Consider the following 21369-nt stretch of genomic DNA (forward strand, 5'->3'; position numbering starts at 1 on the left):
TCCTACTGCTACTACTGCCAATAATTCTGCTGCTGTGTCTCCTCCTCATCCTACTGCTACTACTGCTAATAATTCTGCTGCTTCTACTCCTCCTCCTCATAATTCTGATGCTGCTACCTCTCCTCCTCCTCGTACTAATAATTCTGCTGCTGCTACTCCTCCTCCTCCTACTACTATTACTGCTAATAATTCTGCTGCTGCATCTCCTCCTCCTCCTCCTACTACTACTGCTAATAATTCTGCTGCTGCGTCTCCTCCTCCTCCTTCTCCTCCTCCTCCTCCTACTACTACTACTGCTAATAATTCTGCTGCTGCATCTCCTCCTCATCCTACTGCTACTGCTGCTAATAATTCTGCTGCTTCTACTCCTCCTCCTCATAATTCGGATGCTGCTGCCTCTCCTGCTCCTCCAAATAATACATCTGCTGCTGCTACTCCTCCTCCTACTGCTACTACTACTAATAATTCTGCTGCTACTTCTCCTCCTTCTCCTACTACTGCTCATAATTCTGCTGCTGCTCCTACTACTACTACTACTACTACTACTAATAATAATAATAATAATAATAATAATAATAATAATAATAATAATTCTACTGCTGCTCCTCCTCCTACTACTACTACTATCACTAATAACAATACTGCTGCTCCTCCTCCTCCAAATAATACATCTGCTGCTGCTACTCCTCCTACTGCTACTACTACTAATAATTCTGCTGCTACTTCTCCTCCTTCTCCTACTACTGCTAATAATTCTGCTGCTACTTCTCCTTCTCCTCCTCCTCATCCTACTACTACTACTAATAATAATAATAATAATAACAACAATACTGCTGCTCCTCCTCCTCCTCCTTCTACTCCTACTATTATTACTACTAATAATAATAATTCTGCTGCTGCTACTCCTCCTTCTACTGCTACTCCTACTACTACTACTACTAATAATAATAATAATTCTGCTGTTGCTACTACTACTACCCCTATTACTGCTGATCCTCCTCCTACTGCTACTAATAATAATAATTTTGCTGCTCTTCCTCCTCCTCCTACTCCAATTACTACTAATTATAATTCTGCTGCTGCTACTCCTCATCCTCCTACTACTACTACTAGTAATTCTCCTCCTGCTACTCCTCCTCCCACTACAGCTAATGATTCTGCTGCTGCTGCTACTCCTCCTCCCACTACAGCTAATAATTCTGCTGCTACTACTACTACTCCTACTATTACTGCTAGTATTTCTGCTGCTGCTACTCCTCCTCCTACTACTACTACTGCTAATAATTCAGCTACTGCTCCTCCTACTACTACTAATACTACTAATACTCCTACTACTACTAATAATAATAATAATTCTGCTGCTGCTACTCCTCCTCCTCCTCCTACAACTGCTAATCATTTTGCTGCTGCTACTCCTCCTCCACCTCCTGCTACTCTTACTACTACTACTGCTAATAATTCTGCTGCTGCGTCTCCTCCTCATCCTACTGCTACTACTGCTAATAATTCTGCTGCTGTGTCTCCTCCTCATCCTACTGCTACTACTGCCAATAATTCTGCTGCTGTGTCTCCTCCTCATCCTACTGCTACTACTGCCAATAATTCTGCTGCTGTGTCTCCTCCTCATCCTACTGCTACTACTGCTAATAATTCTGCTGCTTCTACTCCTCCTCCTCATAATTCTGATGCTGCTACCTCTCCTCCTCCTCGTACTAATAATTCTGCTGCTGCTACTCCTCCTCCTCCTACTACTACTACTGCTAATAATTCTGCTGCTGCATCTCCTCCTCCTCCTCCTACTACTACTGCTAATAATTCTGCTGCTGCGTCTCCTCCTCCTCCTTCTCCTCCTCCTCCTACTACTACTACTGCTAATAATTCTGCTGCTGCGTCTCCTCCTCATCCTACTGCTACTGCTGCTAATAATTCTGCTGCTTCTACTCCTCCTCCTCATAATTCGGATGCTGCTGCCTCTCCTGCTCCTCCAAATAATACATCTGCTGCTGCTACTCCTCCTCCTACTGCTACTACTACTAATAATTCTGCTGCTACTTCTCCTCCTTCTCCTACTACTGCTCATAATTCTGTTGCTGCTCCTACTACTACTACTACTACTACTAATAATAATAATAATAATAATAATAATAATAATAATTCTACTGCTGCTCCTCCTCCTACTACTACTACTATCACTAATAACAATACTGCTGCTCCTCCTCCTCCAAATAATACATCTGCTGCTGCTACTCCTCCTACTGCTACTACTACTAATAATTCTGCTGCTACTTCTCCTCCTTCTCCTACTACTGCTAATAATTCTGCTGCTACTTCTCCTTCTCCTCCTCCTCATCCTACTACTACTACTACTACTACTACTAATAATAATAATAACAACAATACTGCTGCTCCTCCTCCTCCTCCTTCTCCTACTACTACTACTACTACAAATAAAAATAATTCTGCTGCTGCTGCTGTTCTTCCTTCCCCTACTACTACTACTACTACTACTACTACTACTACTACTACTACTACTACTACAAATAATAATAATAATAATAATCATTTCGGCTGCTGCTGCTACTCCTCCTCTTCCTCCTCCTACTACTAAGTCAAGTGCGTTCTTACATAAATGAAACATCTTAAATGTCTGTCTTCAGTAAATGCTAAAATTTCCGTCTGGCTCTTTTTACAGAAGGACAAGCCTTTCCCCATAAACAGACACCATATGGAATGTTACAAGCTTCCTCATTCATATTTCAACCAGTGAACTGTCTCCTCCTCCTTCATAATGTCTGGTTAAACAGTAAGTACTTAGTAATCAATACAATTGTTACAGAAACTAGATAGTAGTGATTAAGGTCTTGTTTAAACCTCAACCCTGAGGATACAAAGAAGAGAATATTTCAAAACATCCATTCATACATGTATAAATATGTCAAATATGTAGCCAAGAGGTCAAAGTGAAGAGGGGGTTGATTTCCATGTTGCAGATGAAAAAAAAATTATGAAGATTTTCAGTGAGAACAACTAATAATGAAAAACAAAATTGTTATTATATAGTTTGTCTCTATTCACAGAATTTCAACTCACCCCAATTTGTAGGGATCTCATCCATCGGGGTCCTCTGACTTCACTATGGAATTCCATTATCAATCTCATTATTTTAACATGGCCAATTTAAAGAGTGCTTCAGTTAAACGGAATGCCCATCTTTCATTTACTTCATAAAAGATTTGATGTGTTTGCAGTTTGTGCAGGCTTTTAATCTGCGCTTCACTATGCAAATTCTTCAAATTAATAAAATGACATTTAATGGATGCATTAAGTTTATTTACTTTGGATTTGTTTACTGTATATTTACAGACTTACCTGATACGATGCTGCACTCCACCGGGTTCTGCTTTATCCTGTACTATGGTGTATATTATTTTTAGGACTATTGTGACTAATGTGGAGTGCTTTCCCATTTGTTTTTCTCTCCTTTTTTACTTAAACTAAAGCAGTGGACACACAGAAAAGGATGTGTTTGTAGGCCCCCTGACCTCCTGACCCCAGCAGGGCACACAATGGACACGTCAGGGTTGCTCACCGGTGAGTTGAGCAGTTGAAAGGTTTGGTTCTCTCTCCGGTTTCATTCCAGTGTGTATTCATAGAAAGCTTTTAATACACCCATATAACATATCTGCTTCTCCCCCTTTTTTCATGTTCCTTTGCTGCTTCTGTTTTAGATCCCTCATGTTTGTCACAGGCCTAATGGTCCTCAGTAAGTCTGACACACAACAAGGTTGGAGCCTGAGTGAGGCCTACAGTGCACCATCAGAGCTGAAAAAACAATAATGGAGAAACATACTCCACCCCGCCATCTATCTGCTACGGTGGTTAGGCACCTTCCATTGTAGTTCTGGTCTTTGTTGTGTGTCTTTTTTTGTTAATGAGGTCACTTCCTGTTTTTTTCCTGCCACAAAGCTTGGGTGAGCATGTGTTTTTACATTTATGTTTGGGTTCCAGGTTATGTGCGCTGTATGCACCATATTTAGGGTCTTTGGTGTTATTTATATCTGTGTCCTGTCTGCATGAAAACCTCAGTGGTTGGAGTAGGCTCTTAAGACAGTCACCTTGTGAGTAACATATGCCACTTCATGCTTCAGATCTTTCTGGAAAAGATGGGATTAAAAGAAAGCCGACTAGGTATTTTTGGCCTGTTAGATTACTAGAGGTCTTCTGAAAATCTACTTATGGAGGAAAATAACACTATTTTTCTTTAATGCTGTGTGTATGTATAACTCCCCATTATGAAAAAAGAAATATACTGCTGCAGTCAGGACAAATCCCAGTATATCCATCTTTGTTGTTTTTTCAGTATTTGGCATAATTTGAAAACAGCTGTGGCCCTTTATGTTGCTTGTAAATTTTATGATGAATGGACCACAAATGTCACAATTGGCCCCTCCCAGTCCTTCATGTGCTTTTGTTTGGCTTCCTTGTTTTGATTCTTCCCTATCCTGCCCCCTTTTTTCTAGACTCTGCCCTTGATTGGTCATCACCTGTTTCTTGTTAATCCTTTTGCCAACCACCTGTGTCTCGTTAACATGTGCCTGTATTTAAGCTCTGTGTTTCCCCTGTGAGTTTGCTGGTCTTTGGTGTCATGTCTTCATGCCGCCATTATTTGTTCTAGTCAATGTTTTTGTGTTTAGTCTGTATTCCTTTTTGTAATGTCTGTCCCTCGTTCTATCCATGTTGGATCTCTGACCCTGGACTGTCTAGACCCTGATAATGGATTTGCCCCTAATAAATCTCACTTCTCTCAGCATATGCGTCTGCCTCATCATTGCTTCATGGCCTTACAAAAAGAAACAGCTCAAGATGACTCGGGGGAAAATTTCTGGTTCCACTGACTTACTGTGTCCCTACTGTCTCACTCCATGTTGGAGAAACCACAAAAGCTAGCAGGCATGACTGTCCATTATTCCATCCATGTGTTCAGTCATACTTGTTTGAATATTAGGACTATTTTGAATTCTTTGTTTAGTGAAGTAAAAACAACAATTACATACATTACATCCACATATTCAGTAGTTTAGTCCTGCACATTCACACTGAAGTTGTGATTTAACCTGGACTGCTTGTCAATGAAGCACAATACATCAGAGGCGTTTTACATATGTGTTAAAAGTTACAAAAATAGCCTGTTTCATTCTTTCTAAGGGATGACAAAAGGTTGGAAAATGGTCATGTATGACTGCAATATAAGAGTTGTCTATAGACTTGGCATTAAGTCAAGCTCGTTCAGTATGAGTGTTGGACTCTGTCAAGGTTGTGCCTAGTCTCCACTCCTGTTTGTGATATCCATGGACAGGATCACGACATTAGGGCATTATGTGTGGTGGCCGTAGAGTGTTGTCTCTGCTATTTGCGGGTGATGATATCCTTTTGGCTGGGTTGCATGGATATTTGTATACCTCCAAGTCTGAGTCCATGGTTCTAGCTTGGAAAAGGAGGTCATGCCTACTCCAGGTAATGGAAAGACCTGGCCCAGGTGGAGTATCACTGGGTGTTGTTCACTAGTGATGGGAAGAGGGATTGTGAGATCAGCCATAGGCAGCCATTTGGTCACTGTACCAGACTGTAGTGGTGTAGAGGGAGCTGAGGCATAGGGCCAAGCTCTGTTTACCGGACATCACAATCCATACCTATGGGCACGAGCTGTGGGTAATGACTGAAAGAAAGGCCATCATCCTAGGACCCGCTGGAGGGACTCCAAGTTGGTCTGGGACTGGCTCAGAATCCCCTGGAATAAGTTTAAAGAAGTTGTGGGGGACGGGGTCATCTGGGATTCTCTGCTCTCCCAGCTGCTACCGCAACACTATACTGGATTAAGGGGTTAAAGAGGATGATGATGAAGAAGAATCCATTATAGTTAGTTTTGGTACATAAGCATACACAAATTTAGTAAGTGGACCTTAAGATAACTAAAAGGCTAGCAAAATGTAGCATGGGTGTTTTAACTTGTTTTCAAGTTTATCTGGAGGAAAGTGCTATTCAGTTCTATTTTAGCCCAACTCACTTCAGTGCTGCTGACACTTTTCTTTTACACTCAAAAAGAGAGGAATAGTATCCAAAAAAATTTAATTCCTGTGTTTGTAGATAGCATATGTACTAAAGGGTTCTGCTGCAGTTCTATGAATTACTTATTAGGATTTTTGACCAGCAACACTTCTACTGCAATTTTTGTGAGGATACATATCGATGTTGTCTGGAAAAAAAAAACAAACAAAAAAACTTGTATCTCCAAAATGATAACTTTACAGGAAATGGGAAAAAATCTACTTTTAATGTAAAATAAGTCCATGGAACCAGAGATTTTCCCAAGGCATTTTGGGTCATTTCTTTTGGTCCATTCATCATGAAATTTATACACAATGTAAAGGGCAACTTTTTGTTTCAATAGGTTTTGCCTCCTCCTCAGTTCCATTTGACCACGATGACTTGTCCTTGAGGCCCTGCTATGAGTTTGCCTTAATTCTTATGTGATTTGCTGTGGAGGACGAAAGAGGCTGAAGCTCTTTGTCCTGTGAGGAGAGAGAGAGAGAGAGATCATCCAAAGCGTGAGAGTCATCTTCCGATCCTCCTACGGCTCTCTGTGAGTGACTCTATAGTGCTGGTAAATCGTCTTATGTTCTCTCAGCACCAATTAAAGGTTTATGTGAAATGTCCATGTGTGAGTAAAGGTGACTGCAGTTCCTGTGAAGGAGTAGATGTTTTTCTTTGGGTGAAGAGGTTTTTAGGCCAAACCCCCCAACTTATTTTTTCTCTTCTCTCATCATCTCTTCGCAGCTCTTCTCTTCTCCTCTACTATGTGATTTGTTACCAAATGATCCACCACCCAAATACTATCTGTGTATGGAGAGGATCTAAGTGTGTGCATTCTCAGTTGTTAGTGTCAGTTTGTTGTGTCCTTAGCTGCAATACTGAGCCACATTTCCATATTTCTCTCATTAGCCATTTCTAGATTGCAGAACTTCGATATTTGAACTAGTCTCCCTGTTTCTGAGCTAAATTATGGATTTGTCTCTGTTGTCTGTGTCTGCCTGTGTAATAAACACACTCTGTAATTACATCCTACCATCTCAGGCCCCCGCACTTATTGCAAAACTCTGCCAGCCTGCTGGCTTCTCCTTTCGCTTTCATTTCGGCAAAAGCTTCCCACATCCTTAAAACTGCATGATGCCATTTATTCCTTTAAGAGGAAAATCAGAATCATTTTCATGATTGTAACACTTTCCCTCTTGTAATGGAATGATTTTGTGAATTCATTCTTGTTGGTGATACAATATGGCAGTAATATTGGCTTTCATAGATATGACGTCTCTATTTTGTTTTTACTATGGAAACTAATTGTTTTTATAAGCTCTCTAGTTTTCATGTATATCTCTTGCATTTTCTACATGTGTAATAGTTTCCTAGCATTTTATGTGAAAAGGAATAAATAAAATGCAACTTAGTAAGGCTTGACTTGTCATAGCATCCAAGGTCCACATTGCCAGACAGGTCTTGAGCCAGAAAATAGACAGTCATGCTTCCAAAAACCATGGTGGTGGGGAGGGGAAGAGGGGCAGTGATTCCATGAGATAGAGAAAGAAAAAAAAAAAAAAAAAAAAAAACACATTAAGGAAAATATAGGGTGAGAAATCTACAGTAAATCTATACAAAGGAGCCACACATGTATAACAACTCGACTGGGAACAACATTAATAGCAAATTAATAAAAAACTATCCAATTTAAGTGATGTCTACTGATTTATCTTCCTACAACATTCAAAACAAATTAAAAAGCAAGGCAAAAGTGATGCATGAACCTCCCCAATTGTTATGTAGCTCCACTTTCTCTATAGGAGCACTTTGTAGTTCTACAATAACAGACTGTAGTCCATCTGTTTCACTGATACTTTGTTAGCCCCCTTTTAAGCCTGTTCTTCAGTGATCAGAACCCCATGGACCTTCACAGGGCAGGTACTATTTGGGTGGTGGTGTGTTAGTGTGTGTTACACTGGTCTGAGTGGATCAGACACAGCAAATCAAATCAAATTTATTTGTATAGTGCTTTTTTACAACTGATGTCACAAAGCAGTCTCAAAGAATTCCAGAAAAGACAAAGTTTTAACAAGAATGTAAAAACCCCCAGGTGAGCAAGCCAGGGGTGACAGTGGCAAGGAAAATCTCCCTCAGAGCTGAGGAAGAAACCTTGGGAGGAACCAAGGCTCACTAGGGGGACCCATCCTCCTCTGGTCAGACTACTTACAAGTGATTATACTACTAATATTAATAGCAGTAGTATTAGTAGTAGTAATTGCTAGGATCTATGACAACATCAATATAATTTTCCTGGGCAGCTAGTCCAAGGCAGGTGGTGGTAGCTGGGGTGTGGGCAGCTGGTCTGAAGTGGGTAGAAGGAGGGCTCGATGGTCAGTCGTCCTTCAGTGTCCGGCCGGACATGTGGGTGGTCGTATACTTGGAAAAAAGGCAGGGAAATGGAATAAGTTTTATTCTGTCTGTTTGTACGTAAAACAGGGAATGTGAACATTTCCAGAGTGTGACTAATGACTCCAGCAGGTCTGACTATTACAGCTTAACCAAAAGGAGAGAACCAGAAGGACACCAAGAGCACTCAAACAGTTTGGCATCCCTCCGCTCCACCGTCCACAAACCTGAGTGACCGCGTGTGAGCAACGGGGCAACAGCAGCAGCATCTCAGTTTACTATAATTCCCTGTGTCCATGGAACCCTGGATCTGCCACCTTTATCTAAGGGGGAACAATTAACTACCAAAAGCTAAACTGAACAAGTGAGTTTTCAGCCTAGTTTTAAAGATTGTGTCTGTATCTGAGTCCTGAACATTTTCTGAAAGATCATTCCAGAGTTTGGGGGCTTTGTAAGAAAAAGCTCTTCCCCCAGCTGCAGCCTTATGAATTCTAGGAACTATTAATAAGCCAACACTCTGTGATCTGAAAAGTTGTGCCATCCATCCATCCATCATCTTCTGCTTCTCCAGGGTTCGGGTCGCGGGGGCAGCATCCTAAGCAATGAGGCCCAGACCTCCCTTTCCCCAGCCACTTCCACTAGCTCCCTGGGGGGGATTCTGAGGCGCTCCCAGGCCAGCTGGGCGATATAGTCACGCCAGCATGTCCTGGGTCTTGCCTGGGTCTCCTCCCGGGTGGACTTGCCTGTGACACCTCCCAAGGGAGGTGTCCAGGAGGCATCCTAACCAGATGCCCGAACCACCTCAGCTGGCTCCTCTCAACATGGAGAAGCAGCGGCTCTACTCAGAGTCCCTCCCGGATGACCGAACTTCTCATCCTATCTCTAAGGGAGAGTCCAGACACCCTGCAGAGGAAACTCATTTTGGCCGGTTGTATTCGCGATCTCATTCTTTCGGTCATTACCCAAAGCTCATGAACATAGGTGAGGGTGGGAACGTAGATCGAGCGGTAAATCGAGAGCTTTGCCTTGTGGCTCAGCTCTTTCTTTACCACAACAGACCAGTAAAGAGCCTGCATCACTGCTGACCCAGCACCAGTCCGCCTGTCAATCACTCGTGAACAAGACCCCGAGATACTTAAACTCCTCCACTTGAGGCAAGAGCTTATCCCCAAACCAGAGAGGGCTCTCCACCCTTTTCCACCTGAGAACCATGGCCTCGGATTTGGAGGTACTGATTCTCATCCCGGCCGCTTTACACTTGGCTGCAAACCGATCCAGCGAAAGCTGAAGTTCACGGCCAGATGTCCCCAATAGGACCACATCATCTGCAAACAGCAGAGATGTGACCTTGAGGTCACCAAACTGGACACCCTGCATCCCCTGACTGCGCCTAGAAATTCTATCCATAAAAATTATTAATAGAATTGGTGACAAAGGGCAGCCCTGACGGAGTCCAACTCTAACTAGGAACAAGTCTGATTTACTGCCAGCCATGCAAACCAAACTCCAGTCCCCCTTTTTAAAAAGAGGCATCACCACCCCCGTCTGCCAATCCAGTGGCACCACCCCTGATGTCCATGCAATGTTGAAAAGGTGTGTCAGCCAAGACAGCCCCACAACATCCAGAGCCTTGAGGAACTCAGGACGGATCTCATCCACCCCTGGAGCCTTGCCACCAAGACGCTTTTTAACTACCTTAGCGACTTCGGCCTCAGTAATGGACAAGCCTATTCCTGTGTCCCCAAACTCTGCCTCCTCACTGGAGAACATGTCGGTGGGATTGAGAAGGTCCTCAAATATTCCTTCCACCACCCAATGATGTCTTCAGTCGAAGTCAGCAGCACACCATCTCCACTATAAACAGTGCTAGTGGCACACTGCTTTCCCTTTCTGAGTCGCCTGACGGTTTGCCAGAATCTTTTTGGAGCCAACTTAAAGTCACTTTCCAAGGCCTCACCAAACTCCTCCCACACCCGTGTTTTTGCCTTGGTGACGACTGAAGCCGCAGATCGCTTGGCATGTCGATACCTGTCAGCTGCCTCTGGTGTCCCGCAGGCCATCCATGCCTGGTAGGACTCCTTCTTCAGCTTGACCGCGTCTCTCACCTGGGGTGTCCACCACCAGGTTTGAGGATTACTGCCCTGACAGGCGCCAACTACCTTGTGGCCACAGCTACAGTCAGCCGCTTCAACAATGGAGGAGCAGAACATGGCCCATTCTGAGTCAATGTCCCTCACCTCCACTGATATCTGGTCAAAGTTCTGATGGAGGTGTGAGTTGAAGATCAATCTGGCAGGTTCTTCTGCCAGACATTCCTAGCAAACCCTCACTATACGTTTGGGTTTGCCTGGTCTGACCGGCATCTTCCCCCACCACCTGATCCAACTCACCACCAGGTGGTGATCAGTTGACAGCTCAGCTCCTCTCTTTACCCGAGTGTCCAAAACTCAACCGATGACTCGACTCCAAAGTCAATCATTGAACTGCGGCCTAGGGTGTCCTGGTGCCATGTGCACTTATGGACATCGTTGTGTTCAAACATGGTGTTTGTGATGGACAAACTGTGGTTTGCACAGAAGTCCAAAAACTGAACACCACTCAGGCTCGGATCAGAGAGGCCATTGCTCCCAATCACACCCCTCCAGGTCTCACTGTCGTTGCCTCTCAACTCTGAGGGTATCTCTCAACCCTTCCCCGCCAGTGAGGTAATATTCCAAGTTCCAGTTGTGAAGGCCCATAATAGGAAATAAGGTCTCGCAGGTACTCAGAAGCGAGCCAGTGTAGGGCTTTATACGTCAATAAAAGTGTTTTGTATTCAATATGGAATTTAACAGGCAGCCAATGAAGTGATGAAAGAACTGGTCTGATATGATCAAATTTTGTAGTTTTAGTGAGGACCCTGGCTGCAGCATTTTGGACTAGTTGAAGTTTGCTTAGATTTCTGCTCGTACATCTTGACAGTCGTGCATTACAATAGTACAGCCTAGAAGTAACAAAGCCATGTACTAGTGTTTCTGCATCATGCAGGCATTTCTTATCTTGGCAGTATTGCGAAGATGTAAAAAAGATTTTAAAAATGCTGCCTGTGTTGATTGAATGATAAATCTGAATCAATTATGAACGCCAAGATTTTTTGCTGCTGAACCAGGTGTGACTGGAAAGTCAGTGAGATTTTAAATTAAATCTGGTAATTTATTTCTTGCCAGTTTTGGACCCAGAAGGAGAACCTCTGTATTGTTACAGTTTAGTAGGAGGAAGTTACATAACATCCAGCATTTCACATCTTTTACACAGTCCTCTATTTTCTTTAATCTGTATTTGTCATCAGGCTTGGCTGATATGTACAATTGCATATCGTCTGCTGGAGTTGAACACTTCAGTGTCACTGCTGGACTGAGAATAGTCCACCAACCAAAAATATCCAGCCAACAGCGTCCTGTGGGCTGTGACTTATGACCACTGATGAAGGACTTGAGGATGACCAACACAAACTGTGCAGAGCTATTGTCTATGACTGACAAGGTAGGAGTGTCTAATACAGTGGACAAGTCAAGTGAAGAGGCTTTTATTGTCATTCCATCTATGTTATGTACAAGTACACAGTGGAGTGAAATTATGTTCCTCCAGGAACATCACGTTGCAACAATGAACAAAAAGTACAAAAGCTCAAATGTGCAGACAGTGTGCAAACAAATTAAACTAGAAACAATAAATACAATAAATTAAACAGACATTAGACACAATAAACAGACAGGATCATGCAGCACCAACACAGCACTCATTCTGGACATGAGGTAGTGGAATAAGGTGCAGAGATATTAACATGCTGTGATGCTGTGAGTCCCTCTCCTTGGATCACCACCTTACCGTGCCAACATGATCCTAGGAGCTATGTTGTTAGGGGCGAAAGCTCCTGGTAGGGTCTCCCAAGGCAAACAGGTCCTAGGTGATGGGCCAGACAAATGGTGATCCAAAAACAGGAGAGGAAAGCGGTTCCCGACCAACACTGTATACAGTGGGGCTGGGGGGCTGCTGACTTCAACTGGGGATGTCATTGGATGGTGGAAGGAATACTTCAAGGATCTTCTCAATCCCACCAACGATCCTTCCCTAGAGGAGGCAGAGCTTGGAGATCCGAGCGAGGGTCCGTCCATCACTCAGGCTGACTTAGCCAAGGTGGTTGGAAAACTCCTTGGTAGCAGAGCACCAGGGGTGGATGAGATCTGCCTGGAATTCCTGAGGGCTCTGGATGTTTAGGGCTGTCTTGGCTGACACGCCTCTGCAACATTGCGTGGACATCTGGGGCAGTCCCCCTGGAATGGCAGACCAGGGTGGTGGTCCCTCTTTTTAAGAAAGGGGACTGGAGGATGTGTTCCAACTATCCGGGGATCACACTTCTCAGCCTACCTGGTAAGGTCTATGCAGGGGTACTGGAGAAGAGAGTCTGACCGATAGTCGAATGTCAGCTACAAGAGGAACAATGCAGTGGAACAATTCATGGAACACTGGACCAGCTTTTTATCCTCACCAGGGTCCTGGAGGGTGCGTGGGAGTTCGCCCAACCAGTCTACATGTGTTTTGTGGATTTGGAGAAGGCATTCGACTGCATCCCTTGTGGGATCCTGTGGGGAGTGCTCCAGGAGTACGGGGTGAGGGGCTCATTTCTATGGGCCATTTAGTCCCTGTACTAATGGAGCAGGAGCTTGGGTAGTGACCGAAAGAAGAAGATTGCAGATACAAGCGGCTGAAATGAGCCTTCTCCACAGGGTCAACGGGCTCTCCCTTAGAGATAGGGTGAGAAGCTTGGCGATTCAGGAGAGGCTCGGAGTAGAGCCTCTGCTCCTCCATGTTGAGAGGCAGCCAGTCAAAGTGGTTTGGGCATCTGGTAAGGATGGCCTCTGGACGGCTCCCTATGGAGGTGTTCCAGACATGTGTGACGGGGAGGATACCCCGGGGAAGACCCAGGACACGCTAGAGGGATTATATCTCTCGACTGTCTTGGGAATGCCTTGGTATCCCTTGGGAAGAGCTGGAGGAGGTGGCCTCTTTGCTTAGGCTGCTGCCCCTGCGACTTGGATAAGCGGTTGAGGGGGGATGGATGGATCTGTGAGTCACGCAGTCAGATGACATAAACACAGCAGTTACTGAGGTAGAAAAAACTTGAGTAAAACAGTGAAAGCACAGTGTAGCAGCAGTGTTGCAGTGCAAGTAGCCTGAATGTTTAAAAACTCCAGAACTGCTGTGTCTGACCAACTTGTACAGATATATCTGTTGTCAATGTGCAGTGTGTGCCCGATGCTGTACAGCGTGAAGTACAGGCAGTACAGCCAGATTCTCCCTCTCTTTCACACACACATCAGACTCATACTCTCACAGCTCGCCCTCTCTTCACCTCTCTTACACACACACACATAAAGATGTGCAGACACTTGTGCAAAAACACAGTCAAATGACCCCAATCTTGTACATTAAGTCCCCCGCAGTTCACTGTGGAACAGTGGTGAGCATATTCTTCACACCAGGCACCCAGACTCAGTCAGACCTTCTCACAGCACTCAGACACATACACTCCTACACGCTCACACTACAGGACCTGAGTGAGAGCAGCATCACTGCTGTCTGTCACAGGTGTCATATGCCATGATTTCTGCACTTAGGATTGTGGGAAAATCTGCCTGTGTGAGAGAGAGCACAGCTTTGTTTTCTTTACTGAGGTTAAGATTAAGATTAAAGTTAAGTTTATGATATTCTTGTGTTGACCACTCCCAGAACCTCCGCACTGTACAAGTCAAGTATTTAGTCCTGCATGGACCTCTACTCTACATACATCTGTAAATCACTCCTAGTGGTTTTTGCACCACTAAATCCTCAAGTTTGCATCTGTAATGAGGGGTTTATACACTGCAACCCTTCTAGAAGATCCTTTTCCATGTAGTGTTGTACCCAAAAGTTTGGGCCCCTCTGGTCAACAGACAGATTATGTTGTTAAAATGGGTTACACATCCCCTACAGAGAACACACTCCTGCACATTTTAATGCACAGTTACTGTTTATTTGCTGAATTTAACATATGGCATTAATTTACATGCTGTGAAGTACAGAAGAATGTTAATTGCCTAATTGTAGTATGTCGTGTATCTGTCTGGAAGCACCTGCACTCAATATGTTTCTTATTTATTAAGGTTTTTCATTTGTCACATGTCTGTAATACAGACGTGGCATATAGTTGCGAGTCTAGGTAACACTTTACTGTAGGGCACAATTCATAAGGCTACATGAGATGCACATAAGCTTGCCATGACAACTGACATAACCCTACATAAATGTTTATAAATGCTTATTCCAACAGACATGACCTGTCATAAAGGCTACTTTAGCTAACCTTTGATCAATTTTGGCAAATACAACCTTTATAGCAAATTACGTCTGCTGGAATAGGTATTTATAAACGTTTATGCAGGTCTAGGTCTGTCGTCATGACAAGTTTATGTAGATGGTGTAGATGTAGACCCTACAATAAATTGTTATGGGAACCTGTATGTGTAAGGGGTCATTATGCATGAGGAAGTTTAGAGGTTGTGGCATTGTTGTAGTAAATCCAAATAGTAAAATAGTATCCTAATCCCTCTTGCCTACAATGGAAAATGAAGGGCACTCATATAGCAATATTACTGAGAACAATGCAAGTAAATAGCTTTGTATGCTAACGTGTCATGTGTACAATGCAGTCTGAATATTCTGGGTCCTCTGTTATATTGTTTGTGAACTATTTCAATGTGTTGAGGGAAATGTGTTGTCCCCAAATGCACTATATAGTGAATAGGACATCATTTTGAACATGGCCACAGTGTTTCAATTTATTTATTTTTTTTTATTTTTTCTGCTCTTCTTTTGAGTAAACATTGGCGAAAAGGAACATGGTGACCTACTGGAAGTGAAAACAACCCCCCTCCTTCTTTTTCATTTAAATAGGTCATTCCACAACATGACCTAAAGTACTCAGCGTTTCTGACCTTGTCCAGTTCCTGGAGCAGAGGCAGCGAGAACTGAACACTGCCGTAAAAGCTGTCACATATAAGATGTGTTAGCATATGCGCGCACACACAATTTACACCCTGGACAGGTCGCCAGTCCATTGCAGGGCAGACAGACACAATCAATCATTCACACCTAGGGGCAATGTAGCATGTCCAATTGGCCTGACTGCATGTCTTTGGACTATGGGAGGAAACCCATGCTGACACGGGGTGAACATGCAAACTCCACACAGAGAGGACCCCGGTCACCCATCTGGGGAACAGAACCCAGGCCCTCCTTGCTGTGAGGTGACAGCGCTACCCACCACGCCACCTTGCTGCCCGTTAGCATATGCATTATCTGCTAATACAAGTGAAAACAAATGAACACTGAGAATTACTATGAATTACTGTGGCTAAATTCTTGCTGTTACTAAAATCTAATGCCTGTTACACCCTGAGGCTTATTATTCAGTAACTACAGGGACTTCAATGCAAACTGGCTGAGCTGTTCTTAGGTTATAGAAGGGTATAATACACCTTTGGGCCCACTGGTGGGGCTGGAAAAGGATGCAAGAGGATGAGGATGCAAGAAGTAGGCACCTTTGCCCTTGTCAACCTTACATTTTGTGATGTTTCAATTGACATTAGAGAACTTATTTTAACAGTCACAAATATGAGTGGGCCTGGCTTCCAAGTGGGAGGGCACAGGCCCTTCAGACCCCCCCAACCCCTATCCACCCCCCACCGGTTAGTTTTTAAAGGTCTCTGACACGTCACTCAGTGAAAATGTCTTGATCTTTCCACCTTCACAGACATGTTTTTGACATGGCGTGTTTATCATCAGTTTGGCATTTGTGCTGCTCTGTTGTAGCTGTCAGTGTTCTGCGGGTGAGGTTTGACAGAGGAGTGTCAGGCAGCTGTGATTCAGGGCCAAACAACGACTTTTCGGCAGTTAATAGATCTTCTGCATATGAATGAAGATGTAGTAGAGGAGAGTCATGATCAAGAGATGAGAAAAACAAAACCCTCCTCCACTTCATTCAACTCTGAGTGAAAAAGAGTCACACTGAATTTCAAAGAAATGTTTTTGTTTCTTTCTTCTTTTTGTATAAAAACTCATGGTTTTCTTTTAGCAGTGCTGAAAGTGAATGACAGGCCTGGAAAGGTCAAAGGTTCTGCCTTTGTCTTATCTGATTAAAATGCCATCGGAGATTTAGAGACTTTTCCCGAGCAGCGATGAGCAAAGTGCAAGATCATGTTTTGAAGACTGGAGCCTGAGAGTGACTGCAATTTCCATCCTTAGAGAAGCTCACTGTTTTTGGCCTGCACACTATAGAGAATTATTGATGTGCATATTGTATCCAAGGCCATTATTAATCCTAAACACATTTTTCTAGTGTGAACCCTTGAATCATTTATAATGGTGCAGGCTGAGGCCTAGCCGCAGCATGCCGTACACAGGTATGATAGAATCCACGATGGTAACCCTTTAGTTAAAATATAGCTTTTAAATGGCTTTTAAGTGATACTTTAAGAACATTAAGCAGGCTATGCTGGATAGTGCTTATAGGAGACATACAAATCAATGAGCAGCAAACAGACAAAAGCAACAGCAAAGTGCTAACCCCTTTGGTTTACAGGAGGATTGTTATTTTACCTAAAAATCTTGTTCTGCTGTTTAACCACAACAGCTCTGCAGCAATGGAAAGATTTCTCAGGCCTGAGCCAGAGTCACTGATGAGGATTTTGAGGCTAAATTTTAAAAAAAAGGACTCAATGTCATGTCTGTACATCTTACTGAAATGTTCAAATTGGAGCAGTTTTATTTCTAGAGTTGAAATTTTTTTGCACGTTTTTTGGTTTGTACTTGGTTATTTTTGTTAATTTCTGTCAGGAAAAAACCTGGAATGATTGATGTTGGATTTCCACCTTTGGGTGTGTAAGTTTGATTGTTGGTTACACTGTTTGGTATATGGTTTTTGTATATTTGCAGTTTTTCAATTGTATGTTTTTCTGGCATAGGATAAAATGCAATGTCTTGTTCACACTAACAATTGGGCTTGTTTGGTGTGTCAGGTGGAGATTCAAACTTTGACAATTGTGATTTGAAAGTAGCTAAAAAGTAGCCACTACTTTTTCTGGAAAAGTAGCTAAATTGTAGCAGCTACAGATTTTGGGAAAGTAGCTACAAAGTAGCTAATTACTCATTTTTCAGCAGCTATACCAACCCTGGATGTGTGCAATACATATGCTCTTTGGTTGCCCTCACCGGATGTTGGTGATAAATTAGAAACTGTGTTCCACCCATAGAAATGTTTGTCATGTTTATCTCTAGGTTTACATTCAACATACCTTCTGTTTTAGCTTCTGTGCCAACAGGTTCGAGGCTGCACGCCTGACTTGTTTCTTACTCATGCGCATGTAAATGCGTTGATTGTATTACTGAGAAAACCTGATTTTCTGCAGTTATTGGATTATTAGGCGTATGTAAATGCACTGAATGACAATCTGTTCCATCTATGCCATTGTTGTGCCGGAAATTTCTGCCACAACCAGTGATAATGTTCCACGGATTGTAGTGGTAAGGAGACTGTTCTGTCACAAGTTTCATTTTCTCAGCTTTTGCAGTCAACCGGAGCAAACGTGCACTTACTTTGCTGCTTTAATCTTTAGGCCAGCTGTAGCTGCTTTTCTCACACCTCAGTCAGAAACCTTTTCTGTGAGTTTCTTGTAAAATGTCTCAAATGTTAGACTAACAAAGCTGACTAACAAACTCATATGAGTGGTGACTTTGGTTTGCTTTGAATCCATCCTCCGAGTGTTGATCGCATCACTGCGCATCAGTGGAGAGGGAACAACAATATTAACCTTTAGGCGTCCAGGCAATTTGCGTAATTTTCCATACTTTGGTCAGTAACAATAACAATTATAAAAAATAGTTACAGGAGACAGATAGACAGTCATTCTTCCAATAGGATATTATTTTTGGATATATAGTCCATATAAGTCCAAACTAAGATGGCGCTTTATTCTATCAAGTCAAGAGGCTTTTTTCGTCATTCCATCATACACAGTGGAGTGAAATAACATTCCTCCAGGAACAACACGGTGCAACAAGGAACAAAAAGTACAAAGTGCAAACAGTAAATAAAACAGACATTAGACACAGTTCCGTTTAGTCATTGAGTGAGTTTAAAAACCTGAAATAAAGCTGTTACAGAGTCTGGCAGTGATTGCATGGATGCTCCAGTACTTTCTGCTAGACGGAAAAGTCCGTGTGAGGGGTGGACGGGGTCCCCAGTGCTCAAGGCTTTGTGGATGCCTGTGTGTGCATGACTATATGATTATCCATCCATCCATCCGTTTTCCAAGCCGCTTCTCCTTCAGGGTCGCGGGGGGTGCTGGAGCCTATCCCAGCAGTCTTCGGGCGGAAGGCAGGATACACCCTGGACAGGTCGCCAGTCCATCGCAGGGCAGACTATATGATTAACAAAAGGAATTATGTCGAGCGCGTAGGAAGTTTTAGAGTGGTCGTGCTGGTCCTCCTGGTCCTCCTCCCAAACTTTTGTCAGTCATGATAAATGAAGAACACCCCAGCATCGAGCAGTCCGTAACCAATTTATATATCACTAAATGGCAAATAACCTTCATAAAAACCTACATATAGATAGAATTACATGCTCCAGTGCTTTCTGGAAATTCAATGAAATGCATGCACACAATGTGTGTGAACGACACACTTGCTAATGCATGTGCATGTTCTTGTATGAGGCACAGAGATGCTCTGTCCATGCCTGTGCGCTGAGTAATGTTCATGCAAATGAGAACTGAAAGTGGGTAAGAGTGTGTATGTGGGGGCACGAGACACACAGCTGTACTTTGAAATGCCAGTCTTACTGAGCCAGATGGCTGCGGGAAAAGTAATCTCTACATTCTCTCTCTCTCTCTCTCTCTCTCTCTCTCTCTCTCTCTCTCCCTCCCACACGCATACACACATCAGAGCAGATACACCAGCAGAACACCTAATCTCTGTTATTCCCTCGTTCTCCATAATCAAGCCAATCAAAACAGGCCCTGTTGATTGCGCCAAGCAATTTTCTTATATCCACCTATTCAGCTCAAGACAGGAAGCCAATTAGAACAGAGCCCATTTACATATATCAGTCTTAAAGGTGCAGTTATAAAAAAGAGTTGTTAAACACTAAAGGATAAAGAAACACATTGGAAAATCATGTAGGAATGAATTAAGACACACACATATTAAAATGTATATTATAAAATGGGTCCTAAAATCTAATTGGCTGTGTCACATTTGAAGCCATTGTAATTCCATGAAATAGCCACACCTATGAGCACTTCACAATAACTGAATTGTGTATTACTGCACCATGACACGAAAATAAATAAATAAATAAAAAAGACCATTGGTGCTAATGGATTAATTGTTGACTCTCAAGCTGCTTGCACTGACCAATGCATGTAGAGATGAAGTAAGAACCCATTTCTGTTTAAAGTGAGGGGCTGCTAGCTTACATTCCTACATAGAACTAGGCTGGCCAGCTAGTTTACAGGCTAAAAGCCAGCAGTCTGACTGAACGACTCCAACATCACAGGCTTGAATTAAAGTACCTACATCATGATTTCACCAAATCACCATTTTCATCAATTTCACCATTTCATTGCTATATTATGCACTGTTGTAGTGCAGGATGCTTCGACGTAGTGCACTATACAGGGAGCAGAGAGCCATTTGAGATCAGCCCCAGCGTGAGAAGAGGGAACCACTGGATTGGTGGTAAATTTTTTAAATTTCATGAAATAACCACAATATACAGCGATGGGTGACAATGTTCTCCTCCTTCAGTCCATGCTTGTGTGGCAACAATACCGTACTCTAAATGAACATTTGTTGGCGGAGTTCTTGTTGATTCGTAATAACAGTAACACAGCCTCTCGTGACTTATTGCTTTAATATTGGCCCCTAATAATTTGTCATTTAGAGGCAAATGTATTAGTGTATGAACTACCACTTGTGCTGCTGCTGTGGAAAGAAGCTGGTTTGTTCAGGTTGCTTTAGTTTTGTTGCCACCTGATTGTGATTAAAGAAGACGGAGCTGAGTGGCTCCTACAAACCTGCATTTGACTCCCTCCTGGGGCAAATCTATCCAATTTTCAGCATAAAAGCAGAATAAAACGACTGCGTGCTTTCCTATGAGTCACGGTCATAAATATTCATGGATACTCATTTCTCTGTGGTCCGGGTATCTTCATTCATAGGTTCCGGTTGGGGCCCTTACTTCTATAATATGATTTGCTTTAATAATGTCATTCGTACTAAAAATACATGTACCTTCTGCAGAGAAGAATGGATCCTATTTGTTAGTCTGACCTGGTCAAAACGGTACGCCCAAAATACACTGAGGAACGCAGAGAGTCTCATTTCAGATCAGCATGTTTTTCAGATCAGCACATGTGTAATACGGTTGTGCTCATCCGTTCGCTTTTTCAAGAGTCATGTTGTCCCAATGGGATTTTTGAAATATAGTCCAAGTAAAGGAGTTATAAAAAAGGTAAACTAATTCATATTCAGCCCCCTCCCAAAATAAAAATAATTAAATAATTCCCAGAGTGAAAATAATCCCAGCCACTCCGTGTTTGTAGTAGTATAAAAAGCCTTTATTTGCACTTGCAAGCAGATGAATGGATGTGTTGTGGTACCTAGGCCTTTAACAGGACACACAAAATGGTAACTCTGTGCAAACCACCTGAGCCAATGTATATATACACAGTACTGTGCAAAAGTCAGAGGCAACCACCATTTTTTTCCAGTCAAAATGACCAAGTCAGTTATTTTTCAGTATCAGGGGGAAAA

Source organism: Pygocentrus nattereri, chromosome 11 (assembly GCF_015220715.1).
Source record: "Pygocentrus nattereri isolate fPygNat1 chromosome 11, fPygNat1.pri, whole genome shotgun sequence".
NCBI classification, from domain to species: domain Eukaryota; kingdom Metazoa; phylum Chordata; class Actinopteri; order Characiformes; family Serrasalmidae; genus Pygocentrus; species Pygocentrus nattereri.